This window comes from Pyxicephalus adspersus, chromosome Z (assembly GCF_032062135.1).
Source record: "Pyxicephalus adspersus chromosome Z, UCB_Pads_2.0, whole genome shotgun sequence".
Taxonomy (NCBI): domain Eukaryota; kingdom Metazoa; phylum Chordata; class Amphibia; order Anura; family Pyxicephalidae; genus Pyxicephalus; species Pyxicephalus adspersus.
The window spans coordinates 27899418-27914662 of NC_092871.1; positions in this window are offsets into that span (position 1 = coordinate 27899418).

Here is a 15245-nt window from a genome sequence, read left to right on the forward strand (position 1 = left end):
TTATAGGCCCCGTACAGCTGGACAAGTAATAGATTTCCAATTTTCCAGGTGATGTAGACCAGAACAACCAACCTGTGGAGAAAATTTTGGTGGTCCATGGCTCTGGCAAGTGCACTGGTCAGCGAGGTCAGGAGAAGGACCCCGTGTGGGGGGGGGGGCGCATCGGCCAGGGCCGCAGACCATGTCTTTCATAAGCATCGCAGGCTCAGGGCAGTGGACAGGTTGTGTCTCTGGACAGGCTCAGATCTGTGATGGGAGAGTGGGAGCGTTCTGGCTTCATGATGTAACTCTGGGGGAAGTTTCTACCCCTTTGAGTGACACACGGCTCCGCGCATGCACGGTCCTGAGTCTGTTAGTGACATTCAAAAGGTTGGGGACCACTGATGTAAACAGTGATTAGGACATCTAAAGATAGATAAGGCACTTTAAACAAAGAAAAAAGGAAGACAGAAGACTTAGGAATGGACTGGAATGACATATGACTGTGGCTTTAGGTAAGAACTTTTTTATGTCAGCGGTCAGTCAGAAGTGATAAAAGAGAAGTATATATACATTTTTTGGACAAGACAAATTTTATATATTACTATATTTGAACGTTTTACTACATTGTTTTTAGCTGTGTTTTTTCAAATCAGCAATGGAGTTTTTTACTGAGTCTGGGGAAACGTTAAATAGAAATAAAACCAGAAAGATGTTTAACTACTTTCTGAGTACTATAGACTGAGTTTTTGGGTCAAATTTTTCTATTTGAGAAAGGGTCAAACCAAAACATTGTTGTCTATGAGCAAACCGTGTTATTTTACTTTTGTGTAAAATCATTTTGACACACCAAGAACCTGAAGGAATTTTTCTGAAAGTCTGAAAACCAAAGTACCATGCCAGCTCTTGGTGATTTTGACTTAATGACCCTGAAGATGATTAAGGGGTTGGACTTTCGAAAAGGACACAATATTTAGACAATATCTGCAGCCTAAGGGATTTTAGGTTAGTAAATCATTTGGTAGATTCAATGACCAATCTGACACTTACTTTGGGCAAGGCCTGTTAAAGTATATTTTATTTATTTTCCATCTATAGTATTTGTATCATATGACATTTTTACTCGGAGGAAAAAATAACTGGCGGTCAATGGGAAGTAAATACCCTGACATCAGTGGAGAAAAAATGCCCAGTGTAGGTCAGAGAATAAAATGCCCTGGTGTCATTGAGAGAAATAAATTTGGCAATGTCAGTGAAAAGAGAAACATCACTGTGTTCATTGGAAAATTGATTGAAAATAGGAGGAAATTGCTGCAGTGGTCAGTGAGAGGTTGTGCAAACACAGGGGTACATTCTGTATAAAATAAAATACCTGTTTGCGCTAATTCTTCCACCAAAGAAGGAAATATGAGCCCACTGCCCCATGCAGTCCACCATAGAAGTAAACGGGACGCTGCTTACTCACGTTCTGTGTACTTACAACCTGTGTACTTATATGCCAGATGGCTTGGCTCAATGGCAGCTCAATAATTTCTGTAGTGGGACCAACAACTCCTGGACCAACAGGACTGTGGGATTCAGGTAAACTCAGTGCAATTCTAAGGAATACAGGATTATATGGGTCTGTGGTTTAATAGTGGAAGTAAATAGGACTGTACGTTTTCTGGGCTAGGGTCCTAAGTAAAAAGTACAATACAATCTATAGAAAAAAATACTCCATGATAAGGGCTAGAGACAGAAGCCATTTCGAATTTGCTGTATTTATCATCCTATAGCTGAAAATTAACATATTATGAAATCATTATAAAAAACTAATTTCTGTAATTGTCAAGCAGACCTGGGGACCAGGGTGGAAAAATGTAGTCACTCCAATTAGCTGCAAGTCATTCCCGAAGCCTGCCCCCACGACTGATGGTACTTACATTTCCCACATTTTATTGATGTCATATTTACCAGTAATAAAGCAGGTACTTCTGTCCCTGGAAAAACATGAAACTGTTCATCCAGTAATACGGTGCTAGAAGCCCAACCAGCCAGCCACCAGATCCTATTGTTAAGTGGAGGCATGACCATTTCTTACCTTCACCACAAATCACTATGGCCTGGCGAGGTTTAGCCCTAAAATAGACTAACTCTAAAACTTAGGCTGCATACGTGGGCAATTTTCATTGCTGGAAATAATCTTTCACTATGGACCCATGAACGACGTTGGGTGACCACTGTACATATGTCAGATTCGATACACATCATCGTTCATCTCAGCTGATAATCATCCAACGTGTGTACACAACCTTACATAGGCCTTTTCCTAGGGATTCTTCAGATAAAATTGGCAAAGATGTAACTAATCACCAGTAGACTGGGTGGGTTTTTAACCTAATTGGTTACTTTCACCATAGTTGACAATGTACAAGTTTTAATTACCCCTTCATCTTTAACAAAATCCTGAAATTCCAGTTTCAAAAATCGGCTCAAAGTAAATTGATAAAAAGGGATTTGTGCAATTTGTCTTTGTGCTCCGATTTGCCAATCTAATGTTGATCATCTTATTAAACCCAATGGCTTTAACCTTAAAATGGTTAATGAGGAAACTTGGTCTTTTGTCTCTATGGGTTTGTCATACAAAGGTATAGGATTTTAATATTGTCCAGTGAGGTCAGTACCGAACATTTTGCAGGTAGTTTGGCAGAACAAGGATGCGAGATGTTATTTAGAAATGTCACTTATTTAACTGCACTACAATGAAAACCATTTATTAGAATTTCTCTTTTAAAACAATGCTTTATTTGATAAATGTGAAAATGTACCAAAAATGAATATAAATGCACACTGCTAATTCTGAGCTATTTTTTTCTCAAAATTAGTCCATGTACGCACTTTGTGAGATATTTCTTCATTGCTAGACATGTGGCCACATAGTGGTTGTGTCAGCATATTACATTAATACAAACTGACTGATTACCCAGTGAATATGACTGATGAGTCTTGGCATTTTTTTTGTCAAAACAAGCATTCTTTTGAGAAGTGCCATCAATTAACAATTATGCTGGAGACAGTATTAATCAGTGTTTTAAAAATGGTAAAGAGAAACTTGAATGTAGGTTTTGAGATTCATTACCACCTTTGGGTTTCTCTGTTCTTTTACCTGTACTCTCATTAACACATTGGGGCAACCCCAAAGCACATAAGTTTGAAAGTAATGGCTTTATTTGGACCCTGTTAAAGTTTAAGTATAGAAAAGAGAAGGTCCACCCTAAACTAAAATAATATTCTGTGGTGAACCCCTAATAGATTCCCATATATTACCTTATTTAGAAAAACTGGGAAACCAGACTTTTGTTTTTGGCCCTGAAACATATATTGAGCATAATACAAAACAGTGATAATATTAGTCTACATACTGTAGACTATTAGTTTACATTGTACAAAACAGTGGTAGTATTAGTTTACATAGTTTACATGTTTAGATATCACAGCAGTGTGTGCTGTCTCACTTTTTTCATAATGGAAAAGTAGAGCTAAGTCTAGACAGATAAAGGTCTGGTCAAGTTTATATCATACAAAAAGTGTTTTCTTCTTACACTAAAAGGTAAGGAGAGAACATTGTAGTTTGAAAACAGTTTGTTAAACAAACGCGTTTCGCCCTCAGGCTTAAGGTGTATTTGAAGAAAAACAAGGGGTATATAAAATGGAAAACATAATGGACTTCTACGACCTGATTAGCCTTGTTACTCATGCTGGATACTTATCAGCCAAAAAAAACATATGGTCAGGGTTTAGGAATAGGGAACCTCCTTATGCATTAGAGTAGTAGAGCAAATGTAGAGGCGCCTTTAAATATTAAGAGTAGAGTTTCTGGCACAGGAATCCACTGAGTGGTTCAAAGACATCGTAGGAATGTAAAAAATGCTGTCTGTGAACCAGACTGATGAGAAGCTGTCATCTTTGGAAATTTCTGGAGCATCATGATCCACAAATGATGGTGATGATGTGACCAGGAAAAAGCAAATGCCTATGGTGCCTATGTCAGATGCAACTATAACAGGAGAGGATCACTATAACAATTTAGAAGTCTTTTCAGGCTTCAAAAATGATAATACCATTAAAATATTTATTTCATATCTAAATGTTATTGAAAAACCAGAAGACAAGGCAGCTTTTCTTTGCATTCAAATGTATTATTTTTCCACTTAGCAGGTTGGGAGATTTTAGTTAAAGTGCACTTACATTTCATTCTCAGTAACACTAATAGGATTATGCTGCAATTGTCAGCCACTTTAAGGGGTCTTTGAACAATACAAATGGATTTATTCACTTCAGTGCTTTAAGAAAAAATGTAATACAAGGATATATTTAGGCCTTAATTGGAATATTGTGTAATTGTGGATGGTTTGAAATGAGATAAATAATATGAGCATTAAAAATGAAAGGCCTTTAAGGTCTTAAAAAACATCTAAGGCAAAATACAAAGCATACTATTTTATTATTATATTTCTCTTTTATTAAATATGAAATTAATTTAGCTTATTTGTAAAGTTTACAAGGTAATTAGTTTGTGAAAGAGGTTAAGGATCCATTTGGAAACAAATGAGAAGACCTTTTTTTATTTTAGACTCTTCATGCTAATAAATAATGCATTTATATATTTTCACAATTAGTAGCGATGAGACAAGTTTATTACCAGATACCTTGTTGCAAATGGGTGATCCAGCAAACCTGGAATGCATTTGGACAGGGATTTAAAGCATTTGCCAGCTAATAGCAAATTATTTTTATGAAATCCATTCTAGGTTTGCTGGATCACCCAGGTTTTCCCATGATCAGGTTCATTGTCTGCAATGGTGTGAGAACAACTTTAGCCAATTCTCTACCCCCATGCAATTTCTGCCCAATTACAAACATTTATGCATTGTATATAAGTGGATATATAGATGCAGATGGCTGAAATGTTTCCACTAGGCATGGCATGAAATAGGTGCTTGCTGTCTGAGCAGCCTTGGATATCACAGACTGGAACAGTAATGGCATTATAAAGTATCCTACTCTTCACCTCCCCTAGTACAGACAATGTCCAGGTCTATGGGACAGTGATACGGGGTCCCAATGCATATCTCATATATATGGACTCCTAAATCCCTGAGAAGCACAAACTGTACAAATAGTACATCTGTACATCATTTTTATGGAATATTTGCCAATTTATACTGTTTCTAATATTAATACAATTGTATTGTGTATTTGTAGTTTGTTTATATATAGATGTAATAATATAAATAAAACATGTTTATTCTATGAAGAATTTACATAGTTTATCTCTTAATTAACAAATGTCTTGCATGGGTTACATAAATACTTACATACATACTTATAACTGAAATATAGCAAGTTAAAATGATTGGGCTACCCAGAAATATTGTCTATAATTATGTATTTCCAATATTTTGTTCAGTCGCGCTTTTCTTATATTTGTGAGCGAGGGTTCTTTGTACAATTACTTTCAGGCTTGGTGAATGGAATTTGTATGTGTTCTCGGTGGCTTTTCCTGCATATGCTCCAATTTACTCTCATTAACATTCTTTCCTTCCTGTAATTCTTATCCTGCCATTCAAATTGTAGCTTGATGCCTCACTAGCAAAATGTCTAAAGTTAAAGGTATGCCTATATGTTTTTGGTGGTCCTGACTTAAAGTCTTCTAAAATGCAAGTTGAAGTACATGACTCTCCATCTGCACCCATTGCAGACTTTCTACCATCACTGGTGCAAAAGACGGAGGTTGCATTTCACAAAATATGACAAGACGCTTATGAAAAGCCTGATCAAGCTGACTGCAAGGGATTATAACACTGGATGAATTTTCTGATCCTAGACCAGTGTTTCCAGGATAGCATTAGCTGTTTATTAATTAATCTGACATGTTGTCACAAGTAGTTCTTGTGTCAGCAATTTTAAATATTGAAAACTAAACGCCTGTCCTAAGAACAGGCACCAGCCTGCTTTTACCTTTATATAGCCAGAAATTCCCTATCTGTGAGCCTTTCATAATGTAGAAATTGTATTTCTAGCAATAAAATGTTTTGAGTTGCTATTAGTGTGTTTACAATATAACTTTATTTGTCCTGACTTTCATATTTTTAAATTCATATTTTTTTTATAGTAGTATAGAGATGTGATAATACTAGAGGAAGTTCAGTATTTGATTTGGTCTTCTTGCTTCGTCTCTCTTTAGATAAAAGGCTAACCATAAGGGCTTACAATTACAGGGCAATTGCCTGCTCACCACCAATCATCTACTACCCGATACCCGGTATCTCTGAAACAAATGCAATGGCAGGCAGTGACAGATGTTGTGCTAGAATACATTGTTCTCAAGTTCTACCCACAGCGTCTGGCAGTCAGTTGACAATTTAACCCACTGCCTGTCTTTTGCTTGTAATTGACTAGACAAAATGCAAGAGGGTTGGAGTTAGATGCATTTACATTCAGGACCACATCCGAAATGTGATCTATTGCATTGAGATCTGGTGACTGTGGAGGCCATTTTAGTACAGGAATAGGGTAGGCTGTGACATTGAAATGATGCTCAATTGGTACTAAGAGCTCAAAGTAATGGAACAAAATACCTCCCCCCCCCATTACACCACCACCACCAGTCTGAACTGTTGATGCAAGGCAGGACAGATCCAAGCTTTCATGTTCTTGATGCCAAATTCTGAATCTACCAATTGAATGTCACAGCAGAAATTGAGATTCATTAGACCAGGCAACATTTTTTTTTTCTAGATTGTAAGCTCTTCAGGGCAGGTTCTTCTCCTCCTGTGTCACTGTCTGTATTCGTCTGCCATTTGCAACCCCTATTTAATGTACAGCCCTGCGTAATATGTTGACGCTATATAAATCCTGTTTACTAATAATAATAATAACTTTTTCAATGTTCTCTAATCTGATTCTGGCAAGCCCATGCAGAATGTAGCCTCTAGTTGCCTGTTCTTAGCTGACAGGAGTGGCGTGAAAATTTCCTCGAATTTCTGATGGTTTTGCAAAATTTCGGCGAACCAATTTCGCTAAACCATCTGAAGATCTAGGAAATTTTAACAGAATGATTTGCAGGGAATCCTCCTGTTTGCGATCTCCGAGGGTAATTAATCTCTAGTCCTGGGGATATTCTCACTGAATGCGGCCACCTCGGGCCACATTAATTGAGAAGATGTGTGATCCCCGGCACAAGAGGTTACTTAACCTCTAGTCCCGGGGATATTCTCAATGAATGCTTCCGCCTCGGGCTGCATTCATTGAACAGATGTGTAATCCCCGGCACTAGAGGTGAATTAACCTCTAGTCCCGGCGATATTCTCAATGAATGCGGCCCGAGGCCGCATTTATTGAGATGTGTGATCGCAGGCACTTGAAATTCGCCACGAGATCGAGTTTTAAAAACTCACTCGCTCATCCCTAGTGGCATCCAGTATGGTGTGGATTTAGAGATTTCCATTCTAATTAGAGGTTGTCTTTCTATCAGCTCAAACCAATCTGGTCATTCTCCTCTGACCTACCACTCACTAGATATTTTACATTTTTTAGACCATTCAGTAGATACAACCAAACAATAGATATGGTTGTGAGTGAAAATCCCAACAATGTTTTTACCCAAAATTTACCAAAAATTACAAATTTATTCTCATTAAATTACTAACATCAGATTCAATTAGAAAATGTATAAATCATTCATCTATTTGTCTAAAAATCCAATGTGAAAAATTTGTACATTTTTAATAAAACTCAGGTAAAAATATTTATTAAACAAACCACCCAAGTAAAATTGGCCCAATAAAATTACCCAAGTAAAAACACTTTGCTTTTCCTCTGTCCAAAGAGAGATGCTGGGGCTTAAATCATATTAAGGGTAGTCGGGTCCCAGTTACAAAGTAAAGCTAAAGCAGTCAGTTTCCATTTGTCAATGAGAGGCATATCTCTCTAGGGGGGTCTGAGGTGTGCTGTGAGGAAGTCAGTGCATATTTGCAGTGGGGGGGCAAGCCCCCAATTCTGCATTAAGTTTATAGTTCTATAGGTATGCCGATAGGTATACACTATAAGGAACTGCTGAAACCTTGCCTGATTAGAACAGCTTGGCCTACCATCCCAACAGAGGAGTTATTTGAATTTATATTCCAATTTTAATAATATACAAGTGGTATAGGTTTCAGAAAAATGACTGCTGAATTAAAAGCTAAATTAAAATGATTTAGGGAAACCAAGAAACAAATTGCAAGAGAAGGAATTTCGGATGGAACAGCGTTAAAAAATGTCAGTGTCCACACTGGTGGGAAGTTATAGAAAACTCCTGTGAAAAATAATTACAGTACACCATTGTATCAATTAATATTTTTGTTGAATCAAAGATTGAAAACACATTTTCCTGGGGTAATATTACCTGCATAGGCACTGTAAGCACTTGTAAAATGATCTACTCTTTGCAAGTTTAAATATGCTGAAAATATCAAAAATGTCCATGAGATGCACATACTTTTTCACATGACTATATATCAGCAATAATTAAAGAATATCTAAATCTCAAATGGCTAATTTAATGTATTACAGTTTATTACTTCAGTGCAAAGAAAGTTACAATTGTAGCATTCATATCCACAGGAACTGCTGAATTTTCCTGGGTTCTATTTCTATTCTATTTGATGTATATTAATCTCTGAAGCTCAATCCATGTTTGGTCTAGGATTTTTTATTTGCAAAGCTATGCAATGGGATAGAGGGTTGCAGAGTTTCAGATAGTTGCAGATTTCTGTCCGGTTGGCAATGGTCATCATAAGTATAATTTATTTTCCAGCTTACTGTGTTCAAAAGCCTGAACTCAGACTAACACCTTAGCATCTTGGTCAAACAATTTAGAAGATTCTAAACAGTCCCCCCCCCCCCGAAAAAAAAAAAAAAAAAAAAAAAAATTGCAGGCTCCATTCATAAAGTAATGGACCATGTTGGGCTAGTGGGCCCCAGGGACAGCCAGACCCACACACCTATGCATTTTTTCTCCATCTCCAAGGGACCCCATACCTCCCATTCTCTAAGTATTTATCTATTTTAAAACTTCCATCCAAATGACAAACACACATAGTGCAGTATAGGCTCCCACATTACTTTTTGACAGCATCCAAAGGCAGCCAACCACAACTCCCAAGGGAGTCCTGAACTTTCTAATTTCTTTTTCTAAGTTCCAGACTCACTTTTTTTTAAAGGGACCTAACACCAAAGGGGCGCTATACAATGATATAACATTTCTATGAGAATTTTGCATCAGGTAGGTCCTTATTGTAGGACGGGACTGGTCATGTCTTGCCTATCTGATCACTGCCCATCAGTCAAAGCTCGCTGAGCTGCGTATGCACACCACAGAGTTGATTGCAAAGGACACCCAGCAATCCCAAAACTGAATGAACTCCTGCCCCACTGCACAGCCTGGCCAATGAAGATGCGAAGATGGCAGCGCCTTCATTTAAAAGGGAACAGGTGAGATGTCCATGGTTTAGTTCTGCTTTAACGTGTATTTTTCTGTACTTTCAAAAAAATAGATTTGGCCTGGAAAAAAGAAAATTAATGCAGCCAGTACACTTAAGGACTGGTATGTTACAATATTTTAAATTTATCATTTGGAGTTTAGCTTTCATTGCTTACTTTTATACCTAATTTCCACATTCCAATGTTGCATTCTAAGCTCTGTATACGCAAAAGATTTTTCACTGAAGATGATTGTTTGTGATTATGTAGGGTGAAAATCTATTATCTATACACGGGTTGAATGATTTTGTTAGGAGATATGACACACTGAATCACCAGCTAACCAACCATTAGGGATCAATTTTATAGTCCCTGCAGCGGAACACCACGTCCCCCTCCCTTTATAATAGAACAGGCTTGCTGCTCAACCGGACACATTGCTAAGTAGTACATTGCTTGTAAAACTTTTACCTGCAGCAATCACTAATGATCATTTCAGTTAACACTTATGTGTTTGTACACAGCTTTATTTTTGCTGGCTGTATCATGTACAAACTAGTTATTGCATTCTGTGGATATGCAGAATAGTTAGCTTGCTAGCATTTCCTTCAACATCATTAATTTCTTGAAAGAAAGCATAGGGGGCAGCCTTGATCAATTTTTCAAATAAAGAGATATATCCCAGAAAGCATAAAGAAAGCAGAAACTAATATTCTATGCAGGGTGGGAATGAAAATGATGCTTGCCATGTTTTAGAAATATATATATATATATATATATGTATCATTGTACCAATATTAAGTTTTACAGCAGCTAAAAGAATAGGATATACTACTTGATTAATATTGTTTTATGTCCTGTTGAGTCCTGTTTATATTGTACTTTTCGGATGGTTTTTATACTGTACACTTCGGATGGTTTTGCACCAAATATCATAAACTTAATATCACACCCAGAAGGGAAACGTTTGATTGTAAAGAACCAAAATTACTCAAAAATGCTGAATTACTTTTCTTACTTTCTATGTGTACATATGTTTATTTATTAGTAATTTATTTCTGTAATACTGGCAATGGTGATGCAGCTACTAAACCATTCTGCCGAAAGATTACTTTGAAGAGTTATAATATACCTGAAATTGAAACATTCACCCATTCAAGCAATGCCACATTCATCCAAATGTGAACTTGAGATCCACATTTAGTCCATGGTTTACATATGGTTCAACATATTGTACAATAAAGAACATATTTTTACTAAATAAAATATTTAAACACTGTTGATGGTAAAACCCTGTACAGATGTCAGATAGATGTAAAATCACTGCTGCTGGAAATGATTTATAGGGCCTGATTTATTAACGCTGTCCAAGACTGGAAAACATACACTTTTATCAGTGAGGCTGGGTGATCCAGCAAACCCGGACTGGATCTGGTCCAGGATTGCAAAGACAGGTTAACAAATAGCAAATTACTTTTAGGAAATCCATTCCAGGTTTACCTGACCATTCAGGTTCACTGATGAAAGTGTATCTTCTCCAGCCTTGGAGAGCTTTCAAAATCAGACCCAGTGTGAATGCTGTACACAACATCATTGTTTTGTTCAATGGAGAAGAGAGGGTAGATAAGCTAGTGGCACCACGCTGTGCTCTCCTCCATAGGGAAGCACAGTGGGTATTTCCAATCAGCTGTTCATTAATCTGCCAGGGTGAATTGATGAGAGATAGAGGACTTCTGTACACATGCTAGATTTTTGCCTGAGATAACATGACTTTGTTTCAGGTGACAATCATCCGGTAGTGTACATAACTTAAATCTTTACCTGGACATTTTGCTATTTATGTAAAACTGTTTTTTTTTTAATAATGTTTACGAATCAAGATATTTGTGCCTGGACAACTTTTAATCTGCTTTCAGTTAAATTCCATACAATATTGTTTATTTATTATGAGGGGGTATGGACATTACATTAAATACTGACCATAGGGGAGGTGGGAATGTTTTATTGCAGAAAGAACGCCGCCTGTCCCTTTCTGAAATCCCCGAGGATTGCAAATTTTTTAAATGGAATGTTAGTTCCAATTTTATGTGAAAGCTGTGAAAGTAAAATTTTATAAACATGTTTATGTTTCTCAAAATAGAATCTCCACCACTTTCATTTACCAATTCTCTAAAAAGATAGTCCAGAGTATAATTTCATACTCCAGAGATCTCAGTAGTACTGAATAGGATTGCAGAGTGGAACAGATATAGAAGTGTATGAATATGGATTAATATTATGTAATTAGAACTGAGTGGCTTTACCACCTCTAGCATGTCCTTGGACAATCAACATCTGTCTTGACAGGTTCACACACTGGCTAGATCAAGATAAAACAAAAGGTGTAAAATAACAGCTAGGTACAATAAAATAGTAAAACCTTTAAAAGCTGTGGTATGTTCTTGACATTTATTAGAAGTAGCTATATGATGAATTGAAGAAACAAGAACCTTTACAGACTTATTAGTATTGAACTACTTAGCCATGTAAAAGAAAATGAAAACACATGTTTTGTTCAGTATCAGTAAACATTCAATGTGTGAAGTGAACAGTGTTTAACCCTTTAGTAGATGAAGCGCAGTGGGATATTTCAAGCAATAAAAAGCTCTGTTCACTCACAATATTCATATGTATTTTATTATTTCTTATGTTTTATTAATATTTCATTATATTGTTTTATTATGTTATTATATTGTTCATGATTGGAGAATTTCAGTGAACACAGCTTTTCTTTCTTTTTTTTTTGAAAATAATTTTTTGAGATCTTTCAAGGTTTAATGACATTAAAAGGGCTAAAATGACTAAAAAACAATATGAAAACAATGTCCTGAGAAATCACAAGTCAAATACACAAACACATTAGGATAATGCAATGATGAAATATTAAAATAAAGAGAAACCCCAGTATCTCAGTTGTTTTATATTTTTGCAGAAGAAAAAGAAGAAAAAAGAAAAGAAATAGAGAAGGGGGTGTAGTGGGGGAAAGATGGGGCGGGGGGGTTGTCCCGACTCAATGTGTCAGTTCGGTCTTTACAATCAAACACAATAACTCACTTTTCACAAGAGGAGTCACCGGCCTTTACGGCATTCAGGAGATGTAGTACTAAAGAGTTTTTCTATGCCTTTTTCGACATATCAGAGACATGAAGTAATGCTAAAGTGGGTTTATCTTTAATAACAATATCTGTGAGCTTATGGACAAGGTCTGCCACTGAAGACCAGTAAGTAGACAAAGGGCACTCCCAGAAAATATGCAATAATGAACTAGGAGCCGATCCACATCTTCAGCAGAGATTGTCAGTATGGGGCTGAATCTAAGCCAATTTAGAGGGCATTCTATACCACTGAGTGGCCAGCATGTAATTTGTCTCCTAGTATTTTTTGCAAACTGCAGCCTTGTGGCTATAATGCAGTAACATATCCTTTTGAGTTTCCTAAATTTTCACTATCAAGTCTGTCTCCCACTGGGTCACAAAGCCAGGATTTACGGGTGCATGTACAGCTAACAGTGCCTGGAACGAGTAAGTCAAGGAACCTTTCAGGGTTTCCCTGCTAAACATAGGAGCGGCAAAAGGTTACTGGCTGTGGAAGAGCGCATAAGACATAAGTTGTATACAGTGCCAGGGATCAAAAGGGGGCAACTCCTTAGCACGTTGCAACTCAGGCAAGGGAAACCATCACCTATCCTGTAGAAAATGAAATGCCCTGTAAACACCCTTGGCAAACCACTGGCGAAAAATTGCATCGGACATATAAGTATGGGAGTCAATGGAGATGGATAATCAACTACCTTTTGAGAGGAGAAAAACTGAGAGACTACTTTAAGATCAGTCCGATCAGAGGGTGTTGCATAATAGAAGCTTTGACCGTATTTGGGGCCCATACCAAAGCATCAATTAGGGTCGGTGATAGACCGTCTTCCAAGCTTATCCAGAGTTTAGACCCACTGTTGGTACACCAGTCCAACAACCTAGTCAAGTGGACTGCCTGTTGATATAATACTGGGTCTTGAAATGCCATACCTTTGCAGCGGAAGAGGAGCGGAGGGAAGGATGGATGAGTCTGGCTGCAGCATTCATGATAGATTGTAGAGGAGAGAGTCCGGTTAGTGGAATACCAGCGAGAAGGTACACACTTCCAATGGTTTTCACCCGTTAATCTGCTCAGGGCCGATATCGGGCGAGAATCTGAAGTGTGTACTGGCAAAGGATATTTCGCTTAGCTTAATGAATGTGGTGACAATTCACTTTACAAGGACTATCCTATTGCATGCAGGAAAATCTAAAAAAAAACAGCAATTTTGCGTTTATATGATTTGATTGGTAAAATCAGCAGATTTTACTATATTCAGTAAGCTAAGTGAAGTATTCCTTTAGTAATTTCTTTCAATGAAGTAGAGGCAAAGTTGTCATAACAAAGCTAATCCTCTATCATTTTGCTGCCAATAATTTGTCATACAAACATATGGCTTCCTTGCTCTTGGCTTGGCTGTAGAAAAGTGATCAGATCTAAGGTCAGCATAATTACACAAGGAGTTACATGGAGTCACATCTTTAGATTTTGTGGTATTTTTAAATTCTGTTAATACAATGTGCATTAAATAAGGCAATTGAAATAAAATTGTGATTCCATGTTCAGTAAGATTTACACATCCCTGGCAAAGAGCACAGCCAGGGGGATGACATCACATTCTGTGTGAGAGAAAAATATGCTACTGATGCCCTACTAATAAATTGGAGAATGAAAATAAACTGATCTGATTAGGTCATCTTTATGGTAATTATACCTTTCCCTCATGTTAGCATGTTCCTTGTCTGTATATTTGCATGTGAATTTCCTGAATGACTCATTCCAAGGTATTTTCTTTAATTAAGGTATATAGAGTATTGATTTTAATGCAAACATGGCCAATCAGTCTTCGATCCCCTCCTGAATGCCAATTCTCCATTTCCGATTTCAGGACTAATCCCTTAACACAGGGCTGTCCAACTCCAGTCATCAAGGGCCACATACAGATTAACATTGTCATGTTAACAGTTCTGACTCCTTGTAAACCCTACCTTACTTAGTCAATTAGAGAAATAGTAAAATTATGTGTGGATCCTGGCTTTTAGGGACCGAAGTTCGAAAACCCTGTCTTAACATATTTCTGATGTGAATAGTCATCTCCAAGGTGCAAAACAATTTCTACATTGGAAAACTTTAGTGCAGGTTCAGACTTGCAATGGGAACTAGCGTTCTGCCTAACCCAGAGCCAGCGTTTTCATAGTTTACAGGCCATAGAAGCAGATTTGCTGGCTGAAGGAAGCAGTGAGCATTACTATATCACTCAATACCACCACCATTAATTCTTGTCTGGACATGCCGCAGGTAGGTATAGAGATATCCATGCCTCACCAACTCACCACCAATCTGAACATAGCCTTTATTTTTTAAAACCCTGTATTATTTTAGAGTAAGTGATGTGGGTATAGCTCCACTTTAACAGGAACAACATATACATCAGTGAGTAAACATGTATGCTATGAGGAATGAACAGAAAAATAGCTTAACAAAAATATTGGTTATACCATTTTTTATAGCAGTGATAAATTGGAATATGCCTGAATTATTACTGAAAGAACATGATTTTCATCAAATTACCCAGGAAATGTCAGATGTTTCCTAACTATTTAAGCTATCAATCATGTGCACAATTAGACTGTTTGTTTTAAATCATGTCT